Source organism: Cotesia typhae, unplaced genomic scaffold, assembly GCF_013202065.1.
Source record: "Cotesia typhae breed Kobodo isofemale line unplaced genomic scaffold, CoteBio_Ctyphae contig_23, whole genome shotgun sequence".
In the NCBI taxonomy this organism is placed as follows: domain Eukaryota; kingdom Metazoa; phylum Arthropoda; class Insecta; order Hymenoptera; family Braconidae; genus Cotesia; species Cotesia typhae.
The window spans coordinates 3,586,577-3,611,086 of NW_027423729.1; the positions used below are offsets into that span (position 1 = coordinate 3,586,577).

The window sequence follows — 24,510 nt, forward strand, 5'->3', positions numbered from 1 at the left end:
AAATGATGGAAGCTTCCAAAGTTGAATAGCAAGTCTAGTCGGAGTAGATCTACTAAATCGTCATGGAACCGGTAATTACCGAGCGCGATATGTACAAATGACTCGGTGAATAGTAATGAATTTCAGTGGATAAAAGGGTATGGAGAAGTTAGAAGGTATTAACATTTACGATAAGGATAAAGATAACATTTGAAGCTTAACTGGATAGTAATAAGCTACAATGTCTCAACCAACATGTTTGAAAAAAATTTTTTTTCAATGCAAACATCTATCGTCAATTTATCGAAATTGCATACGATGATCGACATACGGTTTTGTCGGGAAAAAAAACGAGACGATTTAATGAGATCAAGTGTAGAGTAGACAGGAAAAGGCTGTGTAAGTAGTAATACTAGGAACTAGGACCCTTTTCCCAAAAGACTTCACATATACGTCTGGGCTGAGACCTGCACTTACACTTGGAGCCAGTGATTCACCTTCCTCGAGGTCGTAAAAGTGCTAGGCCGGGAACCCCATGTTATCCAACAGAGAACATCACACACATATCATATAGCATACCAATCCAACATACCAGTGACAACGTGAAAATAAAAGAAGAAAGACTCGGGCTGGTTGAAACGCCTGTCACAACAATTTCGCGAAAAAAAATAACACGATGTCGACACTTGTAATTTCGTTTTGTCGCATCTGTTGTGATTCTCACGTTACCTCTATACTGTGTTATTCTATAGACAAGCATACATGCACAAGTCGTAATAGTGTAGCATCATGTTTGAGGATTGTAAGGTCTCAGATCTCGGAATTCTTTCTTTTGATAGGATTTCTTCTGTTCGGGTATGCTACGGAGTACATAGTAGTACATGGTAGTATTATGTGGTATGGTACATACGGTAGGTGTCAGAATAAAAGACCGTAGATCACGTGACTGGATGTTTTAGTCAACCTCTTCAAGGTACTATAGGCGTACAAGAACTATCACGTGAATTCTTAAAGTCAAGGGTACAGCATTCTTCTCGACGGTTTGTTCACAGTTAGCGAAAAAATTATAATAAGAATGTAAGAAAAAAATTTATTTTAAGTATGAATAAATTTGTTGTCAATCTACCGAGGAGAATCTTAATATATTCATGGGTGGAAAAATGAAGAGATAAAGGAAGCTGGGGTGTCTGATGTAATGGTAAATAACAAGTACTTGATTCTTGTCTGTAGAACCTCTTATCTCACTTTTATTTGACAACTTGTAGTCTATTTACATCTATTATATCTTTTATTCCATTTATGGCTTCTGGGTGGTAGATGTTAGAAGCGTGACAAAAAGAAGAATTAAGAAAATCGAATTTTCGACAAATCCGAAGCGGTAACTCGATACCACTGTTCAACTGAACTGTTGAATAAGAAAAACTGGAAAATGGATCTGGTTAAAGTGCTTTCCAGCTTTCCCCAACTATGTTCATTCTCTTACTCTTATTCTGGTACTCCCGGATACTCTCTGCCTCCTATTCGATTTATTTCATCTCTCGGTTTTCAACTCACCCGGCTTTTTATTATTTTTTATTTTACTTTCCCCACGAACTCTTGACGGACTACTGAAAATCGCATTTGTAATGCTTAGGCATTCTGACGCGGCGTCGCGTGAAATCGGGTTACGAAAATTTACGAATATTCTATTTTCAAATTTAACTAAACTTGTTTGCGGAAACTTGTTTATAGATACATCACAAGTGGTCAAAGTGATGTGTACTGTATTTCATGATTTTTCTTTTTTTTTTTTTTTTTTTTTAAGTGACCTTATATATTGTACAAATTATTACAAAAAAAAAAAAAAATAACTATTTGATATCATCTGGTAAGCTTGATATATATATTCAGGATGAATAAATGATCCATATTTATCGTTGTTAAAGTATAATGGTGAAAACATTTAACAGAATGTTGGATAATAAATACCAACTGTCACAAAATTGTTGGAAAAAGTCCCTTATTAAATAATTATACGATTAATATACATATATTAATGTTAATATAATGAATGCTCAATGGAAAAAAAACAGAATGTGTTTCAACATTTTTCTTTTTAGGAAAAAAGTATTATAAATAGAATAATTCATGATTATCGATAAACATTAATAACTCGCAGTTTTAAATCCCGGATTAATTAATACAATAAAGTGAAGATAATCCGAAATGAAAAAAAATTAATCAAGCAACTAGGGATCATAAATATAACGGATTTGCGACAGGCACGGGACATGTGTGTGTGGTCGGACAATAGATGACAAATTGCATGACGGGAAAACAAACCAAGCACAGTAGATTGAGCTCACGCGCAGTGACCACCTCTCACTTCTACACACTATATATAATACCATACACACCAGAATAATATCTAGTCCTCATATCACGACCTATAGACTCAACCACTGGTAGTATCATCAATACAGACTGGGTGTGACTATAATCTCTGAGCTGGTATCGCGAAAAACGTCGCGAAGAAAAATGGTTAATGTGAACTATTCGGTACTCACACCTTTATTTTTCACCAGCGCAATCTTTTATTTGAAATAAAGAACTTCTCCCCTTTGTTTGCAGTATCGCTCGAATCAATTTCCAACTTATCTTGATCGCCGGAATAGAAGTCTTTAATCATAGCCAAAAAAAAAATTAGATTAAAAGCCTCACTCTGGATTTTATTCTGAACTTGAAATAAAGAGAACGGATACTTTTCCCACTATTGTTCATTGTAATTTAAAAGTTACACCCGTTGGATTTTTAATCACCGGATAGTGATGGCAATATCTCCGAGAGCTTATAATATCTGTATCTTTTAACATCGTTCCTCTGGGCATTTTCGCTTGACGCTTTGGCACAAACGATAAACGCGCGAAGCATGAAAAATGCGAAAAAAAAAATAAAAAATAAACAAAAGCTGGAGCTAAAGTAAATTCTTTACGTAGTGATGTATAACCCCAACAAGAGCTAGATCAGATCAGAGCTGCGTGAAGAAAGTCTCCGAAAGTTGCTTTAAGAAAAAGAAAAAAAAATAAGATGAGGAGAAAAATTAAAAAAAAATGGAGTAGCAATCGTAAATGTTTAATATCGTGATTAAAGGCGCCAGGCGTCTTTCATTATTATTTCAGTCTAGAAGACATTCCGCTCGTGGACCCGAGCCACCAAGTTCCTTTACAATTCTCACTTTCTTCCTCTCACTCTCACTCTATATATTTACTGAAGATTCCGGTGGCTCCTTTACCATCTACACCTAACCGGCAACCCCTTTTTTTTCATTCGCGTTCTATTCTCTTACTTATACTACTGTACTCTGTGCTTCTTAACTTTAAAATCCTCCGGAAAATTAGCCGCCTAAATATTTAAAGTCTTGCCCTTGTCCGTACCAAAAAATGAAAGAAGTTTCAAATGAAAGCAATGCTTGTTGACGCTTGGTATTATTATATCTTCCTTTGGTACTTTGCAATCGTTCTTTCTCTTTTATTTTTTTTTCTTTTTCTTTCATAAAAAGCTTAGAAAATAAATTATGAAAACGCTTTGATAATTAATATTTCACATCTAGAAATTAAATTCCGAAGAAAAAATTTGCAAAGATAAGGGCTTTTTTTACGGTAATTCAATTTATCGGAATCGAGAGAGAAAAAAGAATTCGTAAATAAAATTTGTATAAGGGCGACAAAAATGGTAACACGCTCGAATGCTAACCCCAAAGTCCATGGGTCAGAATTCGATATCTGAGCTTCCTATAGTATGTATATATTTATTATTATATATTATACACTTATATTGTGATTTCTTTATGTTGTTTTCACGTAGTTACTCTTAACTTTTTTTCTCTTAACTTACACTCAGTGGATAAAATACGCCGTTATGCGTGTATATCAATAAATATACTCCATGTTTAAATATGAGTGTATAAGTAATATATAATAAATATATATATATACATGCATACATGTATGTGGATAGAAGGATACAGAACAAATTATAACGCTCGACTGATAGGGGAAGGTCACTCCTACTTTGGATTTCTGCCCAGAATTTCCGAATACCACAGATTTCTTACATGCTACTACAGTCTATTAGATTTTATAGTGTGAAACGAATTTGTGATTTTCTCTGATAAATCACATATTTATGTCTCCTTATATCATATCAAAGGGAAATATTTTTATAAAAATTTCTAAACTAGTTTTGTACAGAGCAGAGTTATCTCTTAAATGTAATATTCAAGCCGTTGGGTGTGGAGTGGTTGAGAAAAGTTCAATTCCGGGTCATAAAACAGTGCCATAAATTTAGGTATTAACACAGACAGTACAAGGAGTGCTTTGTTCGCCATCTGGTAACCACTTATTGACGAAGAGTGTAAGAATATCTCGAATTTAAGTTTGTAAACATTTGAAGTTGTGACGAGTTAGTAAACAGCTTTGAAAAAATAACTGACGTTTTCTTAATATTAATCAGTCTTCATGAAGAATTTGTGAGGTTCACATCGTGCATCTCCGTAAAAAATTAATATATTTTTAAAAATATTTGTTAGTGTCTTGTTGTGAGAAATTGTTTCATCAGAGATGTGTATAAATACATGGAAATTTTCGTCATTTTCAAAAGATTAATTTACCAAAATGACATGAAACGGTGAACACAAAAGGGAGGCTTCATAGCGTATCACGCACGATTATTCTTCATATATTTGATCGAGATATACGTATGTATGTATGGTATATATGGTATAGATCCAACCACATCATAACGCTAGCAATTCAAATGATACCATCTTTCTTGAGCGATGACAAGAGAGGGTCTTTCTTCAATTTCGTACGGTACTTTTGCATATGACGAATCGATACCTATATTATACCATTCAATCTTTCTGACCGGGATAGCAGTTATTTGCATCCTCTTTGTATTTTTTTTTTTTTTTTCATAACTCTAGTTTATTTATTCATGTGGGTGTATGAAAAAAATATTTTAATAGAAATAAAATATGGTAACTGATCAGAAGGATGAAATAAATACGTAGAAAAGTCAGGCATAAATTGAAATATACCTTTAATAGGGATAAAAATAAGCGGTAGAACGGAATCCGGTGTTTACTTAAAGTGTATTCTAAGAAAAAAAAAATCAATATAAGAGAGGTAATAGAAAAGAGAAGTACTATAGGTAGAGAACTGGATTAAACATGTCTTGACCGGCACTCAGAGTCGGATTCGTCTGTTTATTCCAACACGCCGAGTGTGTAGAGGGGAAGGGAGGAACAAAGACGACACGAAATTAAGTACGCATACTAAAGAGGCGATGTGCTTTGTGTTTATTATTTGTGAAGACCTGTTGCTATTCGGATACGAACAATTATAAAATTATTTATGAAGTGGTAAATTTTACAAGATTAAATATTGTTAGTATAGTGTATTTAAGAGTTATTATTCCAAGCAGTACTAATGAGTTCTTGTAATCTAAGTATTAATGAGTGACAGGACCGTAAGTATAGGTTAGTTTTTACAATGAATGATAGAATTATCAATACAAAGAATTCAATGTCATATTCAAAATAAATTTGAATATTTAACAAACAAAAATTTTTACTCTACTTTCAGTTAGAAATTATATTCAATTATGAAATTAAAAAAAAAATTTGGAGATGCCGGGGATCGAACCCGGGGCCTTTCACATGCAAAGCGAACGCTCTACCACTGAGCTACATCCCCAATTGATGAATTGTCGAGACTTTAAAGACAGTACAAAAGCTAAGTGAAAGAACTTTTATTGATTTTTCAGTAACATAAAAATTTTTTTTAAAATATAAGAGTAAATTGTGCAAAACTCAACACTAAATTTATCTCAAAATGATTTTTCTAATGATTCTAACCATCCAACTTTTCATTTTCAGTAGGCACCATACATTGGATGCTTACCTAAACCGAGATATCTGGTGTTAGAAAACTTGATAATCTAATCAAATGAAAATCTAGTGTTTGTAGTGGGACTAAATCGACATATGATACGAGCAAAATGATGTTTATTGATAAATAAATTTTATGTTGAGAGTCAAATTGTGAACAGCTGTAGACTGTGACGGATACAAAAGCACATATCCATTAAAGTATAAAACGTCCCTGAAAAAGATTGGAAGAAGATTCGACTTCGATTTGTGACTGAATCAATTTTCATGGGCTTTTACGATAAAGCTCTCAGAAAGTAGATCGAACCTGAGCTTTTTATATCAACGGTCCTATGGTGCAATGGGAGCACACTGGACTCTGAATCCAGCGATCCGAGTTCAAATCTCGGTGGGACCTATAATTGTTTTTTTGGTAGGTTTTTTGCATCCACCGCTCAACCATTTTCATATTTTACATTAGCTATCATGAGTGTTTCATATTATTAAGGTTTATCCAACGGCTTAAGATAAAAATCATCTTCTTCATTGTCAATCATGATCGTTTTATCAACATGTACCAAAGAAAAAACTAGATAATGAAATTCAAAAATATCTACGAAGAAATAGAAGTGACTATGAAAAGGAAATCCATAATGTTAACGTTTAAAACTTGTATTTTCATTTTAAAACGATTGCTTGGAGAAAAAATAAGATATAAACTATTTTTAATACGGTTAAAATTCAAGATGTTTATTTTTTGGTTGCAAAACATCAATTTTGTTTAAATGTTGATCCCAAGACAAAAAAATATATGACAGCGGTGGGATTCGAACCCACGCCCTTTCGGACTGGTGCCTAAAACCAGCGCCTTAGACCGCTCGGCCACGCTGCCGCCAAGAACCAGAGTCCAAGTAGACATTGAAAAACAAGAGGCTTTGAGAGACCTCTATTTTCAATAAAAAGTCTCTATACAGTTCATAGACTGTAATTATCCTCAGGAAATGGCTATAAATAAAGAACTGATGATTGCTGTCAGTCTTTTGTCTCTCAGAGAGAAGTACAAGACGCTATCAAGAGATGGCGCAATAAATCACACATCACAGTATCTATTGGCTGTGAATAGATACGCGAACTGCAGTATTGTCTTGTCTATTTGAAAGATTAGACGTATCAGTATGACTAATGTTCATGGTTACATCAATTATTCGTGCCTTTCTTTAAATGCATTACTATTACATTCTTTATTTGTAGCGTGACGATGACGCAACAATTATGTTCATTTCAATGACTTGACATTGCACATCAACTGTTACTTATTTACTTTAATCGTTTATTGCAATGGTAGTTATCATAGTAAACTCTCAATTACAAATATTATTTATTGTCCTAGAAATAATAAAGATAACAAAGAAAATGTGCAATATAAGTAAAGTATATACAAATATATAAAAGTATATACAATCTAATAGAAATAAAAAATAATGATAAATTTATTCTTATACAATTATTATTTTTTCCATATCTCGTATACGATTCATTAAAAAATATGGTTACCCATAAAATTTAAAGTATCTTTTTTATTTCTCCCTCCACAAAAGTACAAAATAAAAGTGAGTGTACGGTATCGATGCCCGGCGACAGAGGTAATTGCTTTCTTTCTATACGACCTCGTCTTAACTTTAAGAAAAGAACATCGAGGGACTTATGTATATACATATACATTTTTTTCCTTTCTGTATTCAACATTCCCGATTACTTTCTCGCGCGATAGGATCGCGTTATAAAAATTCATACTAGCGTACAATATATACACTCGAGAAAGAAGACAAAACGCGAGGGGAAAAAAATAAAGAAGAAAAAGAAGAATGTACACTAGCATGAAGATACTTCTCTTGCATTTCGTCTTCTCTTATCGTGTCCCACGAGAATGTACATAAAAACTCATGCTGTAGACGTACGCTTTTTCAGCTGGTATACGACAATCAATAAATTTGCGTGAAATACCCCATGGTTGACTCGAATTTACTTATCAGAGATTTTAGTTACCAATTGGTTAAATTCAAAAGTTAATACTTTTACTAAATCTGTTTTTCAGTCAAAAAGGGTCCATCATATATAATATCGAATGTATGGATTTAATAACTTGTGCGCTTACAATTGACTTAATCTTATCAAGTACATAAAATTCAAGAATGTTTAGCCGAATCACGCCACCACTTTGGGCTTAATTCGCGTGGCTGTCATCGTGAGTGATAAATGTGGCTAACGATGAAGATGATCCTGATGACTTGCAACTACTGAATTACGTCCGCATGTTGCGGATCATAGTGGATGGAAGCCAAATATATTGGATGATACATGAATAAAAAATGGTGAAAGTCGTGCTCATACATTAACTTGAATTCACACCACTATGGAATAAATAAAAAAAAAAAAAAGTGCCAAGAAAGAGACGGAACAAGAATCTGAGACTATCTAAACCCAAACTAAGCTAGACAATTAATAAATGACAGTTACTAAAATGCACGAAATATTGGGTGTAATTACAATCTGCATAGGCGGAAATCTAATACAATGCGTCAACCATTAGTGAAATCCTCTGATCTCAATAAGTATCAGGCATCAATCATCCTAGGGACTTTGGTCCATTGCCCATAATGGTCTGCAGCAACAATAATCGTCTCTCAGCCCACTCGCACGTAATAATCATGACATTTAATGACAATTGATGTGGCCCCGGAAATGCGAGCATCACAACTACCCCTCTCCCCGTATGGAAACCCACGTTTCGCGTCACCTACGATAGAATTTTGTGTGCAACATGAATGCAAGCACTAACTAGTAGAGATATTTACCACGTACTGTGTTGAAAATACCATATCAACTATTGTCTATTGTATTAACCATAGCGTGAATATAACAACTGTCCATTATACATACGTGATTTATTAATATTTTAGCACACTTACAAATATATAATATATTAAACGGCATTATCGATTTTCTGGTGCTCGAAGCTCTTGTAGATAACGATGCTCTGTATAATCATGAATTGCTATCTGAAATATCGTATAATCTCAATAACTTTTCCCTTAAAGTACACGAACAATGGACTTGCTAAATTCTCACTAATTGCTTTCTCTACTAGCTTAAACTATATCTCTGAATAACCAGAAAATTTGGGGATCGCGAACGCCAAAAATCCCGGAAAATCCGGATTTCCCACAAGAATGAATGGCCAAGGATACGTACTACGAATAGAGGAATATATATGTTTATGCAAGAAAAATAAAAAAAAAGTTATAACAATGCAGGGCGGATGCACTTTGGCTGTTCGTTGGTCGCGAGTGTATTGACAAAGCAGGTTTTGGAATCCGCGATAAAAAATATTGAACGACGTACGCGAAAGCTATAAAATATATACGCCAAAATTGCTCCAAGTTATCCAGTAGCACCTTTCTCGTTTGCATACACAAGACCCGTCGATGGAGTGCCTGAAATCGATGCATGCGAACTGCGAAATATAGTAAATACATATGTATATATATATCTGCATCAAAACAAATATCAAATCCCGGCCGATCGGGAGAAACATAGAGCAATATGAATATTGGACACGATAAAAGCCCAATAAGCGTCGGCATATGACACAGACAGAATTCATATATATATATATATATATATATATATATATATATATATATATATATATATATATATATATATATATATATATATATATATATATATATATATATATATATATATATCGTGTTTCGAAAGTCCCAAGTAATTGGAAGTAATTCAGCAATACCAATTTATACGGAAATTCAAAACCAAAAATTTGCCCTCGAGTGTGTATTAACTTTCAACCTCACCATAGCTGGCAACCAACACTGCCATCAACATTTTCACTCAATATTCGACTCTAATTTATATCTATACCATCCTCCAAGCTAACCGTGTTTTCCTATAATTTTATTTTCGCCCAGATCCCGCCGATCGTATGACTCGATTTTTCGACAATTTGAAAGGGTTCACGTACTCGACATCAAATTACCTTGTCCCGGTTATTTCCCTCAATATTCTATCTACCTACCACCTACCACTCGCCCCCGCTATCAGCCTATTTTTCGACGCATAAAAAACACATTCGAGTTCTGTCTAATGACCCGCGATTGCGGACAATAAATCAAACCGGGTGTGCTCACTTTTGAAGCTAAAAGTCATTGCACCAAAATCTCATTAAAGTTCAATACATCAAAGTGTTTTTCATTTTTATTGTTCACCTCTTTCCTATTTTTGACGAGTAACCAAAAATGAATGTTAAACCAAAAATACGAATGCATATAAAATAATTATGATGACCCCAGTCTGTATTATTCATTGAACTCTAGATATGTATGTATAACTTGCAGCAAAGTGAAATAGAACGAGGAGCGAAAGACAAACCAGACTACTTGTACTGCTGTCGTTTGGAAGCTTTCGGAGAGGGTTGACATCTAGGAATTCCCCGGAGAATGGAAGCATGACGTGATGCTAAAGGAATGAGGAATAAAACGAGGGAGAAAAGTTATTTTATTGTATGTATGTGTATGTATCAAGAGGTTGGCTGTGTTGCACTACATAATTCTCAGCTTGACGTTGATAGTTAGGATGATGATTTGACGGTAGCTGGTAGCTAACTTTGTAAAAACCTGTGCCGTACGACTCGTTCATCAAGCTTGCACTCAACATCAGCGATAAATGCATTTGTGCCTCAGAGAAATACCCCGATAGAAACTAAATCGGAGGCTTTATGATCCCCGTGACGAAAAAGGGTGAATACCACCCGAGATGTATGCTCATGGGTGATGTGATCGTGATACCGAGGAGGTCGATTGCTGATACGATAGTTCTGCGTGATGTGATGGAGAAAGAGGTTCAATGCATCAGTTAAAAGAGAGTTATGCAGTTTAAACCTAAGTGGATTATAAACGCGATACGATCCTACAATTTTGTTATTCCACTGCAGTAGAGTCAACGTGATATTCTGCAGCTCTATGCACTTTCTTTTTTTTTTTTAAATCCGATCTTTTTGTTGCCGGATTTTTTTCGTTATTAAATTTTTATTGTACATGCGTCATATATCAGCTGAAACCGTTATCGTTCGAAAGCCTTACTAATGCTCGATTGAATTTAACCCTCGAGTAGTGCATGCCATTTTTGTTGCTGTGCAAAAAAAAAATTGCATACATGCGTTTTTTTTTTTTTTTTTTTTTTTAGCTAAGAGCTGCATTCGAATGAATAGAAAAAGTAATTATAGTGAAAATATGTCGAGTGCCACTTTTGATACAATGTCAAGTTTTTTTTGCTTTAATTTATATGCAGGACTGTCTGAAATTAATACATATTTTTATGCGAGTATACAGTGTACAAAAAAATAAAATAAATGTTTTTGTTAATAACAAAAAGCATCGAAAAAGCAATCTTCTGTTTGACGTTTCTTTAATACAAAAGAATTGGTCAAAAAAACAATGGTACAAAAGGAAAAAAAAAAAATTTTAAATGAATGAACGAGCATAGTACAATTGCACGGCGGGTTTGCCTTTTTCATTCTCTACTCGTCATATAGTTAGGAAAATTAAATCTCGGAAACCTCTATAAAATATATATATCCTGACGAATTTACCCGACAATTCTGCGGCTTCGTGAAAGCTAAAAAACATTAACGAGGGAGCCGAAGAACGGAGAGTGACCAGCCAATGGACGGATTTTACTTGGCTTCCAAATAATAATCACAAAAAACGTGCCCACTCGTATTCTTATGATTGTTTAGATCAGACAATAGCCGCAAACTTTGAGGATTCCTTCAATTTATTTTCCAAAAAAATAACGAAAAAAACATACTGTGTTCGGCTATAATCATCAAATGCTACTTTTCAATAAACTTAGTAAAATAAAACACATGTGAAAAAATTACCTTATAAGTAAAATATAAAACAGACAAATTTCTACAAAAATTGATTTGAAAAAAAAAAAACACGCGAACTATAAAAATCCGGAAGAGGAAAATTGGGTAAATAAGTGAATCCTTGAAACAAAGTGGATCAAAATTAATAATCATAGTGGAAGAAAATAGCGGAATATCATTGTAGCTGTATCAAGTCCTCTTGATACGTGCTCGAGTATCACAAAAGGGTGACTAAAGTCGGAGCCCCCTGCAGTGTGTGTGACTTATGCACCCGCCTTCTAATGAAGATCTATGGCTCTCTGTGGTGCCACTAATTCCCTGCAATCGAAGCTGAGCTTTCAATGGTATATTTTCCTCGTTGATATCACTAACAACGTGATATCTCAGCAATGTTTTTATCTTTTTTCCATCTTTGCCCACGTAATAATACGCACGTATAAACACACTTTCCAAGCACACACCAATCTTTTATGAGTTCATTGTGAGCCCCGGGGCATTATTTAACCAATAACGAAGTTCGAGTTATGGGTTATGCAACGACTAGATTTCACGCACCGTGTACGTGTATATCTGTAAATATATTGTGTACGTACTTATATATATATATTGAGTATGTATGTTGACGTATATTGATGACGACAACGACAACGATTCTCTGTGGGAAAAAGACTCACAGTATGAGACGAGCTCGTACATGATTCATGTATTAGAACGGGAAAACGCGAATTAAATCGTCGTACTATTTACTTATTACATTTATCTTTTTTATCAGTATTTAAAGTTTGTGCAATATAGATTTATCGCTGGTGATGTTGGTACTCACAAGCGAGTTAAAGCACTAATAAAAATTCAAATTTCAGTTAGTTACTTACAAATTAAATTCATTAATGATAATTGCGGGTCATAAATAAGGATATAAATTACAATTACCGTAAAAAATTTTATAAATATCACTTAATACAAATAAGTGTTGCGAGTCTAGAGTTTATTGTAATAATTATAAGTGGACTGAAAAAAAAAAAAAAAACTATTTGAGTACTGACAAAAAATAAATTAAATTTGCAATTATAAGTAAAATATAAAGAGCTATTACTACCAGAAGAGTCCTAATTTTCCGTTTGAGTGAATCTTGATACAACCACCTGGACCTACCCATCATTCCTTCTTTAATTTGAGCTTTTACTCCCACTTCGAGTAGTATCCTTCCGAATCCTTTGAGAATAACAATTAGCTGTTTTAATCCTTACAAAAGTTTAAAGTTAAGATGAGTGAGTGGATGCCCATGGGGCTTTAGGTGAATGTTACAAGCCTATCCTATTATGTTTTAGCACTCGAAAATGTTTCTCTCGTAAACATTCTTTCAAAGCTTATACTCATTTCAGCTATCAGGGTATAACGGCACGCAAACGGGGCTAAAGGAACAAACACAAAACAAGTAAACTCGAAGGAGGAAGAGTATACCATGACTATAAAGTAATAGCGAATGTGTATTTAGTAGACACGGGAGATAAAGAGTGAAAGGAACGGGAGGAAAAGTATGACAAGGAGTAAGTCCAAGAGAGAGAAATTACTAGTACTACGGAACGAGGAGATGAAATGCCTCTTCCTTGGGTGCGCAATTAACAGTGTAATTACTGGGAAAACATTATTCGGTTCTAAAGAGTCATCCACTCTTTACTGTACAGTCTTGACTCTTTCAGATATAAAACAGTCTTGCATATTTCATTCTTAAAATTCTGTGTACCCTTCTAAGATAAAAAGCATTCTAAGACAAACAAATAATCCACGCACAGTCGCAGCTGGAAAGTTTTGCTGTTGAACAAAAAAAAAAACAAAGACATAAAAAACACTAATAAATAATCAAAGGGGTGAAAATCCGTCGCGTGGCTAATTGAATTTATTCGTCATTAATGTTTGGTAAATATTTAATTAGATGACTCGGAGATCGTGGTGGAAAACACCGAAAAAAATTCTCACACGTGTTAAAGCATAACCGGATAAACACTTAGATAAGCATAAGCCTTGATGAGTATCACGCGAATGAAATGAAGACGTAAAACATTTGATTTAACGATTAGCCACGCACCATGCAAATTACTGTTCTTAAGTTATTTATGGCCGCTAAGCCAATAACCGGATGTGGAGAAGAAGGTGGATAATGATAAAGACATCCTGTTGTGTCGGAAGAACGTAGCTACCGAATAGACTTTTTTCTACAAGTATTTATACTCTCTGAACTTCAATCGTCTCAATTGCCAACCGTTTATCCGATATTCTTATCGCAATCGATTACGATATGATCGTTTGAATATTATGCTCCTCAAGAGCATGCATATGCGATAAGCTAACAGCACTAATGCTAGTATTTCATGTCTAATAGGATTTATTGGGTCTTGTTGTGACTATTTTCGGAGATATGCTGAGAGAAAGTCCTGGGGTATAGTTGATTTAGGGTGACGGCCAAATGGGGTGCTTGAGAAAAAAATTTTTTTAACACGTTTTTATTGGCTTATACTATATCTATGTAACGGAATCTTTAACTTTTTTTTCCCGACTTCAAGACTTCTGATTAATTTGATAATTTGCACAATGTTGGAACTTGATAACCATACCAGTATCATTCAAACCTTTGAAGGTAATTCATTGAAAAGCCATAAGTCGCACCAGACGGCCTTTACCTGGAAACCCAGTTCCAGTGTTTGCTGAAAACACCAAATCGTATAAAGAAACAAGGTGCAAAAAAGCAACCCCTTTGTCGGGCTCTGTTACATCCCGAGTATCAATTTGCGGGAATCCGAGTATTATTAAGTTGGCGATTGGTTCCGAGCAAACGCATCCGAATAATCATATCGACCCTCTCCATTCGGGATAGGAATCTTTCTCACCCTTTTGAAACATTTAACTTGTGTACATTGTACAATTGATACAATTGTACTACTGCACTTTGTAACCCATTGTACTCGAACTCAAAACCAATCCCGATTTGTCCGATGTCCAATGGATGTTACAGCTATAAATGTATTATATATTTATTTGTTATATGTGATATGTTGTATGTTATATGTTATATGTATGGATCCCTCGTACCCTTTAAATTTTCATTCGCAAAATCCGTTTCCGTCGCGTGCTGGTTGTAAAATCAGTACATCCGGGTGTCAAAGTGGTGTCACCCGATCGTCCCGACATAAAGTTTTAAATTCGATCAATGGGTGACGCCAACCGTAAAACACTTTTAGGGTTGAAATTTAAAAGCCTACGTAACGGGTGTCTAGCAAGAGTAGTCGTCGGTGACTAAATCGTTGCTACAACCGTGAATGAGGACGATTCGAAAAATTATACAAGTCGACTGTAAACTGTGACAGTCTGAAGTGAGCAAAAATTTAGCTTTTAATATCTTATAATAATAAAAATAATGATAAATAACAATCTGCAGTTAGTTTTTAACTACCGAAAATTCCGAATTGTGAATAAAAAAATTTTAGCTTAATAATTTTTTATAGATAATTTGGGTACTTTTTAGGTAAATTAAAAAAATAATATCGATGTGATAGGATCAATTACTAATAATGTAATAAACATGATAAACATGATAAACATGATAAAACAAAATTATAGCCAATACCCTTTTGATAAAACTAAGTTTCACTAAAAAAAATGTATTTTATCACGTAAATACATCTAAGACAAAATTTTCCATCTTATATTGATTATATAGTTAGATAATAATAATGACAATGATAATTTTACAAAAAATAACTTGGAGATGCCGGGGATCGAACCCGGGGCCTTTCACATGCAAAGCGAACGCTCTACCACTGAGCTACACCCCCAATGCTCCTTTAACGATCAGAACCACGCCTCATTGATTTACCGAGTAAATCAATGGCCCACTTTCGTTACAAGTAACAGTCTCATCAATGAGTTGATGTCGGTAAATCGGTAACTTGCCTTCCATGGAAAACAGAAAATCACATGTGGATACATTTAGAACACTAAGTTTTTTTTTCATCTTCTGCAACATTTTCCATTATTTTTTCATCGTACATTCAATCACATAAGTGCATATTGCACTCGGCTGAGAGTTTACTGTAAATTGAGCGCAAAACCACTGTTGATTGATTTAAAATCAGATCACCGTTAGTCCGTTCGGGACGTACCATACATAGCATATTGGGATTTGGGGTGCATCATCTACTGCTATCCACTTCTCTTAATATATCTATCTACTACTTTATCTTTCTCGTATCGTTGTATATATGTATGTATGTATGTATAAATATCGCTTGTGCATCAAAACACCGGTTTTGTGTGTTGTTTAGTTGTTGATAATAGTTATATACAGTTGTTACTGATGGCGAGCGATATCGTTCGAACGCGGTTACACTACTATCGTATTTATGTTTTGTGAATTTAAACACACAAGCCTTGAAATGAATTAAACGAGTGAGGATTTCCCCGGTTCTGGGCAACCTCAAATCCAATATACCGGTGATTTACGTTCCAATAAAACCTTTTTGATTCGTTGTTACACATCCTAATTTTTTTATGCCTTGTTTTAACTCTGTAAATTTCAATTGTCATATGTTTCGATGCTTGGAGATGCTGTTTAAATATTTTTTCAGCTACTTCACTTGGAAATAAATCGATTTTTTTTCAATATTCCAACTTTATATTTTGTTATTTTTTTATTTGAGATAACATAAACTTTTTATTTTGTATAAAACTACAAACATCGTCCAGAAATTGGATTTTAAAAATACATTTTTTATTTAAATTTTTCTCACGGATTTAATTTGCGGTTGCTAATAATAAAATTAATTCACTTTAAATCGACTTCTAAAAATAATTATTTAAATTGATAATGTATATGTATAAATTTTTATAAAATATAAGTATGTCACTCGATAAATTAATATGACAGTTTATAAACAGAGAGTGACAACACAAACCAGTTTTTACACTTGATTACACAAAACGAACGAGTGTCGTTTTAATTTCACAAGACTTTAGAATTTTATTAATCGAGGACTCGTTCATGCCTAGATTCTCGTTTCTCTAGTATATCCATGGAAAAGGGAGCAATCACGTGTAGTGTGTAAACGCATGTTACTGATCATCCTCATCAAGAAAACGGGTAAAAAATTATTACATGTGTTACCGCGTCACTTGATGAAGATTCATTTTAAAAACAGGGAGAACGATTATTTATACCATTAATCATCATTCCACTCGACTCATATATTAATAGTGCAATTAAAATCGTACTTTTTACATCAATTATCAATCACAGCAATCAATCACACTTTTTCTATTAAATAACGTAATAAATATTTTACAAAACCCCAACTATCAATAAAACCATCCATCACTATTGACTAAAAATTCAAAAAGAAGAATATAAAAGTCACAATAACACAATTGTACTTTCGAAACCAATAGTCCCCTTTTAAATTACACGATTCAATGCATTAGTTTAACAGTGCTTGAAAAATATACCTCACCCTCCAACTAACCCTTTCTTTATTGAATTCTCCAAAAATTAAATAAATAATTTTTTTTTAAGAATTTTTCTACTTAATTCAAAATGATCTAATTTTTTTAAATAATTTTATTAGATAAAGATTTTTACTCTTGAATCAAATTAATGTTTCAAATTTTTATTCTATCGTGACTAATTAATAAAAAATTTTGAATTGTCTTTAATCCAGTAAAATTTACTTAAAACCAAAAAAAAATATTTCCAATCAAGAATTTTGCCACTTTAACGAAATCATTCAGAATAATTTTTTGGTTCAAGAATTTTTCTCTTGAATGAATGAATTTTTTTTTAGATTAGATTTATACATTAGTATACAAGTATTTTATGTACTCAATATCAACATCTAGACACGGAGGCAAATTGAGATTAGCCGGATCGATCACACGTGCTGAACCAATTCCGCTGGTCAGCTGCTCATCAATAACGTAATGGTACCTTTCGGCCTGAAACCACGTACTGGACATCCTCAGCCACCCAGTCCTCCTCAGGCTAGGGCTACATGCATATACATAAAGACATATAGACATATATAGGATACATATATATGTACCTAATACATATGTATTGAATAGTGCTCCTCTAATAGGCATATAATCGTTATGCACATAGCGAACACCTAACCCACCAGTATGTTGTATAGCAGTAGCCTATAGTACACTACTGCTGTATGCTGTATGGATATTGTACACCCACCAACAGCCGATAGACAACTACCTGAGCACACAGTCCGTATACTGACTCCTGTTGCGTGTATATACACAATATCTTCAATGCCCATCATGCGTATCCTACAATACTATCTTCTGTGCTTCGAGTCCATACTATGTTTGACATGCGACACGATTACATATGCAGCGCTCATCCTCTCCCTATGTAAGCCTGTATACGATATTATGTTCAAGCGTTCCACATTACCGAGTGTAAGCGTTACTCCTCATTATGCCGAGGTTGTAAATTATTTTGGGATTCAAAAAAGAGTTTAATTTTCAGATAAATAAAAATAATTTCTTTATTTTTATTCAAGAAAATAAAGAAAAACAATAAAAAAAAAAAACCCTTCTCAGAGTGAATTTCACTCCGGAGAAATTAAATCAATTAATCAATGATCATTAACTCCGCAAATTTTTGAATGAACTATGTATAAATAAGGAATGAACTAAAAACTCTCATTTTTTGTCTGACTAAAAGACTTGAGCCATTTCTCAAACTCCAAGACAGAAAACTCTTTAATTTCCTTTCCTGGGTTACAGACTGGTTTATAGTCTGTATTGTCTCGAGTCCTCACAGAAGAACTCATTGAAGGATCAAAATCAGCCAAGATTACAATGTAATGGATTATGGAACCGACTTGCACTTTTAGACGCTAAATGGGCGTAAGTTCTTTGAAGATTTTTCTTATTCTTCAGAAGGGATTAAGACGAGAGGATAATGGTAGGTAAATCGTAATAAGAATTGTATTACTGCTAACCGATTTCTGTGGGTATATTTGTATGTATGTATAGATGTATAATATATAATACATGCATGCAGATTTAATTGGGAGTATCAGAATACATAGGATATAATATTGAGGCCTTGATAATTTGCATAACATGTCATGTCATTACAACGGAAATTTGCAGAGGGATGTATACAAAGGAGAAATTGATGAATTGCTAATTAATTTGATGATGATCAGGATAATTATTATTATCATTATTATAACTATTATTATTACTGTCATTATAATTATAGTGATTTTCTTATTGACAAAAATGTGTTGAAGATATTTATTTGTGGTAAGAACTTTTTAATTATAGAACAGAGTGTAGTAGTTCGTAGTAAAGCCGAGAGAGGGCGACTCAAAGCAGTCAGACTTTACGCGCTCTTAAAGATATTCATATGATATAAAGGAGGAAAAAATTTTTTTTCATAAATCTGTAAACATTAAGGCAATGCCGAGTTTTATGGAAATATGAGAGTAAATAAAATCAATGCAAGGACATTATTATTTGATTGGTGGATATCAGATTCTGAAAAGTCTAAAGAAAGTGCCCTAAGCTTCAAATCATTCGGCCGAATTATGTACGCTGAGAATAAATATTTTATATTTGCATTTCTCTGAGTTTATTCGTCCCTTCGCTGTGTAACATATCAATATATTCCAAAAGACCATTTTCCAAGATGGATGCCGCCACTTTGAAAGTTTTAGTGCCCAGTAAATTTGAACTGGTCGGTGCGAGCTTAGGGTGTGAAAAAAATAAGAGAATTACGATACTTGTTGCTTGGAAAGTTTAAAAGGGGTTATATGTCAAGATGTTATAAAACTTGAATTTTCAAAAAGTGAACTGAAATTAATAACTCCCCAACTGTCGAAAATTTTTTATTTTCTTATATTTTGAAAAAAGTTTAAAACTTTTGAAAATTCACAGAAAGCTCATATGTCAATTGCAATAAAATATATTTTCATTTTATCTTAAAAACAATTAAACGATATGAAACAGTGGGGTTATGGTATGTAATTGTTAATAACGTGGCGATAAAATGTGTATTGATAGTCAAAAAGCCCATCGATCACAGTCGAAAACAGCGCAATCAACGTCGAGTGATCTTCATTTGGAGGGCGTCAAACGTACGATATAAATTCAAGCGCATACAATTTCGCCGGACGCAAAAGAGACAATGGATCGGATCGAAACAGAGTTGAGTTGGATTTTATATCTGCTCGTCGATCTGCAAAATGAGTTAGATCAAGCGAGATAGGGATACAGTAATGAAAATGGAAATGGGTGGTAGATAGAATCCAGGGTACAGAGTTACTGTGGAAGGGTTTCGTTACAGCGGGTGTGATTGTCGCCCCATCAAAGTGGACAGTTTACAGATGGATTGAATGCCAGAGTGTCGTCGTCCTACCACCAGCACACATCCAAAACTCAGTACGCCACAGCCAGATACTGACCCTTTTCATCTACTGCTGCTAGTTCCCTCTTCCTCTTTCTCTTCCTCACCCTCACCCTCAAGCAATCTACTGTAACGCTGTTCCAGGACACATTCGCTCATCCTGCTGCTATTACTCAGGTGTAATTGCGTTCAGAGGCGTATTCAAGTCCAATAGTATGGAAAAAGTTTTGTGATTAAAGAAGTGAGTTAAGTTACTAAAATATTTATTACAACTGGAATTTTTCATTAAAATTATTTCAATAATTTTCTTATTTCTACTACGCTAAATAAATTTAACAAAATTGCAAATTTAATCTTAATTGAATGATCTATTTGATGATAAAAAAAGTTATGTTAATTAAGTGAACTAACTATTGTAAAACATTAAAAATAGTTGCAAAAAAGAGGCGAAAAAATTTTTCAATCCCGGAGCACTCTCTAATACTTTTAAATTATAAATCGTGTAAAAAATATAAATTACTGTAAATAAAAAAAAAAAAAACTGAAGTCAGTAAAAATTGGCAATTTTTTATGTTGAATACAGGATTAAAAATTGTAACAGAGACCAGAAATGTTACGATAAATTTCCATTTGACGAAGTTGAAAAAAAACTTCGTAAAACTGAAATTAAAATCTAAAATATTAAAGGTAAAAAGTAAAAAAGACATAAATCCATATGAATGTAAGTGTCGAAATTGGAAAAACAAAATAATCTGGAAACGATTGGACATTCATTAAAGTTTGAACCATTTGAATCCATCTGGATTCGGTTATTCCGGTGAAAAAATACCTGTTCGCGTATATTGCGTCAGATGAACCATGGGCATGTGTACAGAGCGAGGGAGCGAGAGATTGAATGGATGAATGGACAGATGGATGGATAAGTGCGAGAGGTCGTGCCCGGGTTTTCATTGCGGTGCAATGCGAGTAGATGTATTGAGTGTACAGAGTATTCTACTCTCTGGTATGTACACACACAACATACATGTTGTCCAGGGCGTTACATTGACTGATTGAGTGGCATTGAATTGAATCGAGGGTGGGCTATGCTCGGTGATGGAAACTGGCAAATGCCCGCCGGTTACACTATTGCAGTTCGTGTCAACCAGAAGAATGAGAAAGAGAGAAAGTTGTTACATTTTAACGTTGAGCCCAACGTACACACCACTGCCCACTCGCGGCCAAACCAATATATAAACACCCAGAACGTAGAACGTGGACACACATCAATGTATACCTATTACATGGAAGAAGAGATGAAAAATCAGCGGGTGTCCGTCGATATACAACCTAGCTAATGATAAAGTTTATGATTTTACATGTACTACAGGCTATTTCAAAAATAGTTATAAATATTCTTTTTTTAAATAGTCTTAACATTTATATTTAGATAGCAATACATGTTATTGTAGAAAATTAAATGCCCTTTAAAAAATCCCCGTCAAACTTTCCAAAGTCTAATTCTACACAAAAATTTCTTTTTACTTAAAGTTTAAATCCAAAAATTACCGAATATAAAATAACCACTGAGATTTATAACCCATGTGAGCAACCAACTAAATGTAGCGTCCAAAGTTGGACCAAAAATATACCATGTCAAATAGTCCCCATAGCCATTTAAATAGAAGGAAGAATAGTAGCTGGACTCAGTACAGTATATCGTAATTTGTATACACATATCAAATATATATAGATACGAACTCGTCATCGTTATTCCGCTCCGAGTTGGGTCGGTATAATCTGCGTTAGTTAGATGATGCCCCACTAGATAGACGCGTGCATCCATAAATTATATCACAGGAAACCACGTCGTGGCACTTCTCGCTCATATCCCATATATTTCTGTCCACATATTATAACCTCTAAGCAGAGAGAATACTGTATTGTGGGGTGCGGGGGTAAGCCACGAAAGTACACACTCATTGGATGTATATCGGGCGTGCATGTATCCTGTGGCTGGCGCCCAACGTCAAAGTTTACATACGAATGTCCCGATTTCCACGAGATCTCTCCCTACGGTCAACGCTCACCGCCCTAACTTAAACCGACTTCAATGATACTACTCGGCAGTATGTACCACTGTAACGTCATATGCACACATACACATGCTCACATATGTGGTCCTAATCACACTACTGTACGCAATATCCGAACAAATAGTGATGGGAAAGAACGAGAGAGAAAGTTACGTTGGTTGGTACTACTTGGCTGCACTCTAATTACCCGTGCCAATTAAATAGACCTAGAGAGAGAAAGAGAAAGAGAGAGAGAGACGTTGAGTTTCACCAGGGATCGCCTCACCGAGTACGCAATTCCTAGGCAATGCCGTTATCTCGCGTGAATTTTGATTCGGTGGAGAGCGAGACTAAAGAGTCTAAAAAGATAAATACATATATTTGCATACACAAAATACAATATTCTGTGTAATATATATGAATGTGGATAATAAAAAAATAATTAACCTCCCTCGCGAATAAAATAATAATGATTAAATTTAAAAGCCCAACAATGTTTTGATCAAGCTATTATTGCTATACCGAGGATATTCTTAATCTGTTTTAATCAGCAATACTTTTCAATTTTAATTTTAGATTGAGCTAAAGTTTTTGTTATCTTCATCAGCAGAATTATAATTATTAATACGTGGCATTTGCGTACTTGGATTATATTATACTCCGGGCTGGCTTATTAACATTTAAATATTTGTGCTGGATGGTGATCTGGTCATAGAAGTCGGGTTGTTTGAAGTTACTTTAGATTAAATATTTTTTATTGAGCTAAAGAATTTTAGCTTAAAAATATTTTTACAGAATTTATTAAAACTTGACAGTAATTTTTCTGAAATTTAATGAAATTGAAATAAAATTAAGTAGACTTTAAAATTCAATTTAAATGCTGATAATAATGCTTACTGCCGATCTGAGCAATTACTTATTTCATTAATAAGGAGCTGAAAAGAGCTTTGATGCGAATAAACGAAAAAGGATCGACAAGACAAATTGACGTCGTTATCCTATCCCGTGAAAATAAATTAGCAAATAGGCTGTAAGCCTTTACATTTAGGTATATATATTCATACGAACGTCGTATGTTCAAAATATGTGTTCACAGCAGGTAGCGCGCGGTAATTGCGGTCGATTGTACGACAAATATAGTCACTTTGCACATCGCCATATACGCGAATATAATAGCGAGGAATCGCGAATAAGAGGGTTGCAAGAAAGAGAAATGAGATTTATACATATCCCTCGGTATACATATATATATTCCAAAAGACTAGAGGCTCCACGAGGACTGGTTTATTACTGTTAGATACTCGCGACATTCGGGATACCCACTTCCTATGCTAATTGGGACAATTAGCATACTGAGATGTCATGGGGTTGCATAAGTTCACAGCAATGAGTGTGTTTTATCATAAATTCGTCGATATTTCAGTGTATGAGCTTTTAAATTCTAAAACTAACCCTATGGGAATACAAAAAAAAATTAATAATCATAATAATTTATCAAAGTTAATTTATGAGCCCAATTTTTATGAAATCTAGCTTGCAAAACCAATATTTATAAAAAACTAATTTTTAAAACTTTCTGAGTTAGAATAAATATTTATTGAAACTACCTTTTTATTTTTTTGATAAACAATTAATTATTGAACATAATTTTCAAAAATAAACATCTCTTTACTTATTCTTCTGCTACGTCTATATCGGTTTGTAAAGGGGAGTAGTTCTCAACCGGGAATTGTAATGCGTGAAATCAAAATTCAAAAACACACATTCGCGTATGTCACACGACACAATACTCTTACACTCGGACACGAAATTAACATAAAAGGGAAGAGTCAATATCGTAAACAATCTCCAAGCTTCAGGGTGACTATTGGAAAGACAAATAGAACGGGAAGTTCTGTTGTAGTAGATTTCTGACGATAAATTTGTCGATATAACGATGGGGTAAGCTTGCTGTTTCCATTCTCTTGCAATGTAGAGGAAGAAAAAATAAAAAAGTATCTCGCTTAGAGGAAAAAAAAAAGAGTCTGAATAGTAACAGTACAGCAAAGGGAATATTTTTAACGGAGGGTTGGACAACGGCCGAGAGCAGTATCAACTCAATGTCTCTTGCTGAATGGAAAACAGAGAATGAAAGAAAGTGATGTGACGAGTTAAACTAGTCGTAAATTAGTCGATACCTTTTATTCGACTCTTGTAT

At 34.0% G+C, this 24,510-nt stretch overlaps 2 long non-coding RNA genes and 4 other non-coding genes across 7 annotated transcripts in view; 2 read left to right on the plus strand and 4 right to left on the minus strand.

The window, feature by feature from the left end:
* Window positions 1-24,510, minus strand: part of LOC141524700 (uncharacterized) — a 179,642-nt gene that overhangs the window by 128,386 nt on the left and 26,746 nt on the right. The window lies entirely within an intron of this gene.
* Window positions 3,102-8,859, plus strand: LOC141524879 (uncharacterized). The gene is made up of 2 exons (XR_012478766.1): window positions 3,102-6,320; window positions 6,396-8,859. It is a non-coding gene; the product is annotated as an uncharacterized LOC141524879 (long non-coding RNA).
* Trnaa-ugc (transfer RNA alanine (anticodon UGC)) lies at window positions 5,643-5,714 on the minus strand. The gene has a single exon. It is a non-coding gene; the product is annotated as a tRNA-Ala (tRNA).
* Trnaq-cug (transfer RNA glutamine (anticodon CUG)) lies at window positions 6,235-6,305 on the plus strand. Its single transcript has one exon. It is a non-coding gene; the product is annotated as a tRNA-Gln (tRNA).
* Window positions 6,700-6,779, minus strand: Trnal-uag (transfer RNA leucine (anticodon UAG)). The gene has a single exon. It is a non-coding gene; the product is annotated as a tRNA-Leu (tRNA).
* Trnaa-ugc (transfer RNA alanine (anticodon UGC)) lies at window positions 15,599-15,670 on the minus strand. Its single transcript has one exon. It is a non-coding gene; the product is annotated as a tRNA-Ala (tRNA).